Source organism: Leuciscus leuciscus (genome assembly GCF_965113295.1).
Source record: "Leuciscus leuciscus genome assembly, chromosome: 21".
NCBI lineage: Eukaryota > Metazoa > Chordata > Actinopteri > Cypriniformes > Leuciscidae > Leuciscus > Leuciscus leuciscus.
The window spans coordinates 18,154,169-18,159,516 of NC_138745.1; the positions used below are offsets into that span (position 1 = coordinate 18,154,169).

Genomic DNA, 5,348 nt, shown 5'->3' on the forward strand with positions numbered 1-5,348 from the left:
CAGAGACGTTATATCGTGACGACGAATGGGGTTTCACTTAGAAAGCCTCTTACCTTCGAGAATACAAAACAAGCCAATGGCAAGAAAATGCCATGGGTCTGCGGAATTTGCATAACGTAACTCCGCCCACCTCGTGGGTATATAAGAAAGTACGCTGGCAACATGGAGTTATGTTTTCTCGCCGAGGAGCCGAGACTGAACTCAGCCACTCCAGCGGAAGTGGCAGGGAGAAGTAACGTCTCCGTTCCCTACTTAGGGAACGAGGGTTACATACGTAACCGAGACGTTCCCTTTCGTGGTCACAACAAGTTACGTCGTGATGACGAATGGGGTTCCCAGTCTAATCACGCCACCTCGGCTGTCTTCCAGTGCCCTGCGTAAGTCTGAGCTCCCTGTTGTGAGACTAGCACGGACGAAGGACTCCTACTTGACACAGGAACACCAATTTACACTGGGAAGCATATCTCAGTGGAAATATGCAACACAATGCCTGCCCGAAGGGAGGACTTACAGAATACACATGTAATGGGGTAGGAGAAGGACTACAAATTGGATGGACTACAAATCCCATGAATTAAGACACTATAAAGGGAAACCAAACTGGTTAGACTTCCTCTTTGTGGTACCATGTGGCAAACAGGAAAAGCTGTTTGGTGTCTTTCCCACAACCACAGTGTGTTTTGTTGCAAAATATAACAAAGTTTATTATACAAGATTCACAAAAAGCACATGGGGTAATCAGAGATGGCAAAGAGAATAAAAAAAACAAACAAACAAAATTGTAACCGTTACAGACAACAGGGTTCCCAATCCTATCCAATGGAAATTGCTCTGAAACTATGTGCACACTCACAAGTTCAATAAACACACTTTCACTCCAACCTCCACAAGTGTAAAGTAAATCAAAACCCTACCATCTATTCCCAAAACCTTACAGAGTAAATCACATACCAGAAAATCGGAACCCCACCGTCAGTTGTAGGTCCACAACAAACAAAACAAAAACAAAATAAAACAAAACCAACCAAAAAACAAACAAAGACAATTAAATCAATCCCTTTGCCACTTCCATACACAAGACCCAATTCAACATTAAAGTAATCTCTTCAGACACCCATTAAGCCACCAATGCTTTCAATAAAGTAAACGGCAATCATGCATCATCTGTAAAGAAAGCAAAGAAAGAATACACATTGATATTTGCCCTATAAAATATTTACAAGGATTAAATAAAACCTTAAAACCACTAAAACATAAAACACAATTTACAAATATAAAATAAAAATAAAACTTAAAACCAAATCTCCCTATTAAATATTTCAATTAATATCAGTACCTGTATTCTCAAATATATCTGCTTAATTCTCTGAGGCACCAATCAACACCATTCCCATAAGAACACTAAAACAGAAAAACAAATACAAACATATTAAAACTAGACAAACTCACTATGGTCTCATAAATCACAACAACCCTTACCTTCCCACTTCAGTTCTATAATCAACTTGGTTTTTCAACTGCTATTACACAGCCTTGAAAGACACCAAACAGCTTTTCCTGTTTGCCACATGGTACCACAAAGAGGAAGTCTAACCAGTTTGGTTTCCCATTATAGTGTCTTAATTCATGGGATTTGTAGTCCATCCAATTTGTAGTCCTTCTCCTACCCCATTACACACATATGACCCGCGAGCGGGCTGCATATGGAAGAACACTGGGGTATCTAGCCCGCAGGGTGGAATCTTTCACATGGTCGACCTTGCTGCTGGTATGCCAAAGCAATGGCATCCACTATCCAGTGAGACAACCTTTGCTTGGAGAGAGCCTTTCCCTTCAGCTTTCCACCATAATAGACAAAGAGCTGGTCTGAGGTCCTGAAACACTGCATTCTGTCTACGTAAGCACGGATGGCGCGTACTGGACAGAGCAGTGCCAAGGCTGGGTCTGCCTCCTCCAAGGGCAGCGCTTGCAGGTTCACCACCTGATCTCGAAAGGGAGTGGTGGGAACCTTGGGCACGTATCCAGGTTTCAGGATCACGTGAGAATAGGCCGGCCTGAATTCCAGGCATGCTTCGTCAACCGAAGGAGGCCAATGCAACCAGGAGTGCTGTCTTCAATGACAGGAACTTAAGCTCGACTGACTGCAAAGGCGCAAAGGCAGCACTCTGCAGGGCGGATAGAACCACTGCGAGGTCCCAAGAGGGTACGAGAGGAGGGCGAGGAGGATTTAGTCTCCTCGCTCCTCTCAGGAACCTGATGACCAGGTCATGCTTCCCCACGGACTTACCTTCAATTGCATCATGATGTGCGGCGATAGTGGCAACATACACTTTGAGGGTGGAGGGAGACAGCCTTCACTCAAACCCATCTTGCAGGAAGGAAAGCACAACACTGATCGGGCATTTTCTGGGGTCTTCTCGGCCAGAAGAGCACCAGGTGACGAAGAGGTTCCATTCAACGCATCGGCATGTCGCATGGACAATGCGCTCTAGCAGAAGTGATGGTAGCCACCACCCGAGGGTGCCAGAGGGTGCCCCGTCTCTGAGAAAGGAGGTCCTTCCTCAGAGGAATTGGCCAGGGAGGGGCTGTCGCGAGGAGTACTAGTTCAGAGAACCAGGTCCGGGTGGGCCAATGAGGCGTAACCAATATGACCTGCTCCTCGTCCTCCCTGATCTTGCAAAGGGTCTGTGCAAGAAGGCTCACTGGGGGAAACGCATATTTGCGGAGGCCCCGCGGACATCTGTGCGCCAGTGCGTCCATGCCGAGCATGCCCTCGGTCAGGGATTTAAACAGGCTGCAATGAGAAGAGTGAACCCAAATCAGCTGAACCGTCTGGCGATGGAGTCTCCATTCTCCAGGAAGAGGCTGAAACCGTGAGAGCTCGTCGGCTGCACGATTCAGGTCTCCCGGGATAAAAATTGCTCGAAGCAACCTCAGATGCTTCTGACTCCATAGGAGGAGGTGGCGGGCGAGTTGCTACATACGGTGGGAGCGTAGACCACTTTGTCGGTTGATGTACGCCATTGTTGTGGTATTGTCTGAGCGGACTAGTACATGTTGGTTCTTGGGCAATGAACGGAAGCGGTGCAGAGCCAAGGGTACCGTCAGCAACTCGAGGCAATTGACATGCCGAAGGCGCTGGGGTCCTGTCGAGGCAGCATGTCCATTGCACATGGCACCCCAGCCCGTGGTGGAGGCATCTGTTGATACAACAACATGCCTGGAAACTCATTCTAAGGGCACTCCAGCTCGTAGAAAGCTGAGGTTCGTCCACGGGGTGAAGGTCTGACGGCAGGTCGGAGTAACTGGTACTCGGAGCGTGCCTAGTTGCCATGCCCACCTCTGGACTCGATCGCGAAGCCAGAGCTGAAGCGGTCTCATATGAAGCAACCCGAGCGGCGTAGCTGCGGCTGCGGATGCCTTATGCCCCAGGAGCCTCTGAAATAACTTCAGTGGAACTGCACTCTTGACCTCGAACTGTCTCAGGCAAGTCAGCAATGATTGCACGCTTGCTCGTAAGCTGCGTGGACCGAGTCGATTTCCATACCAAGAAAAGAGATCCTCTGCACGGGGTAGAGTTAGTATTTTTCCCAGTTGACCCGAAGGCCCAGGCGGAGCACTTAGGTCCCTGTGTTCGCAAAGCTCTAACCAAGCTCCCAAGAACTGTACCAGCGGGGTCATGCGAACCACAGACGTACCCTCGATGGGGCAGCGAGGCGGAATGACGGGCCCGGACATGATAGGCGTAACGTCACGGTGTGGGGGCACGGTCATTTGCCGCGTCCTGACAGAGGAGGCCAGGGAAGGACCAGCGTTCCACGGGGGCCTGCTCTGCCAGGGGTCTGGCGACAGAGGGGGACGAGAGTGACGAAGCTCATGAGTGGCGCGCACTGTCATCCGAGACCTCTGGTGGCTCAGAGATGGGTGTGTCAGTTCTTTCTTTAACCACATTAAGGTGCTGCAGCGCGCCGAGGGGGTGAGCAGCAGGGGGTGGAGAACAAAAGATTCTCCCCCGGCCCTCCACCGGGGGAAGGAGTGACCCTGCTACCATCTCCTGTGAAGAACTGATCATCATCTCTGAGCAGCCCGTCTCAGGGGCACCGCTTAGCCTGGCGTTTAGCGGGGTGCAGGGCCGGAGCGGGCTGGGGCACCTTCCTGCGACCACCTCCCGGCACGGCTCGGGTGAAGGCTGGTTCTGGGGCCGGGCGGGAGGGGCGGGAGCTGCAGGAGGGCGCCCTCGGCGGCAAGCAGGCTGAGGATTCTGTGCCGACGACTGGGTGGTGGCAGCAGCAGGCCGTCGGGGCAGAATGTGTTTAATAGCCTCAGTCTGCTTCTGGGCGGTCGAGAACTATTGGGCGAAGTCCTCGACCGCGCCGCTGAAGAGGCCAGCCCAGGAAATGGGAGTGTCGAGGAAACGAGTTCGCTCGGCATCTCTCATATCGGCCAGGTTGAGCCACAGGTGTCTCTCCTGGACTTCATGTGGACTCCTGGATGTTAGTGGACTTCATCTGGCCCAGGGAGCATGCGGTCACCTTCGTCGCTCGGAGAGCGAGGTCGGTGGCGGCACACAGCTCATCAAAGAGCTCATCTGCCCTCGTGCATGTCCCTGACCATCCGTGCTTCCTTATATATCCATGAGGTGGGGCGGAGTTACGCAATGCAAATTCCGCAGACCCATGGCATTTTCTGTGAGAAAAAAAGAGTTCTGTGCTCTTTCATTTGAGCCTCATAAAAACGTTGATGGAGTGAAAGACAACCCAGGTCAGGGCTTCTTAATTAGGACTGGGTCAGAGATGAGCACTCACAGAGGTTAAGATTTGAGTTTAGTTTCTCTCAGAGTTAGAATGTTGGGCTTGACACAGTTTAAATTATAAATGCTTTTTATCAAAAGAATGCTACATCTAAAGCAAAGTCTATATTTTTTTTATATTGTAGAGCCCCAATCTGCAGGACTGAGGATTTTTTTTCTACAAATACGGTCCATGTTCTAGAATGTAGAATGTAGAATCTATATAATGTAACGGCATTATCAGCATACTATATCGTAATTAGCAGAAAAAAAAGTGCTTGATGAAAAAATATAGATTTAATTTTAAACCTTCCTGTCTGCTCTTAAAGGTGCTCTAAGCGATGCCGGGAGTTGTAACTTCTTGTTGACATTCGAATTGTTGTCAAACAAAACGGAGGCTAGCTAGACCCTCCCTCCTCCTCATCCCGTCTCCTCCCTCCTCCCCTCCCTTCCGGCATAAAGGAAAGTCAAAGTAGTCACTACAAATAAAGTTACGTTTTACTGATACTTCATTCAATGTGTAATGTCACCAAGTTAGATAAATGGTTTTATATATTGC

General features: G+C 49.5%; 1 long non-coding RNA gene across 1 annotated transcript; it reads right to left on the bottom strand.

The window, feature by feature from the left end:
• Positions 1–689: 689 nt before the first annotated feature.
• LOC309485677 lies at positions 690–1,602 on the bottom strand. Its single transcript, XR_014201255.1, has 2 exons — positions 1,337–1,602; positions 690–1,164 (listed from the first exon to the last, which is right to left on the bottom strand). It is a non-coding gene; the product is annotated as an uncharacterized lncRNA (long non-coding RNA).
• Positions 1,603–5,348: the final 3,746 nt, after the last annotated feature.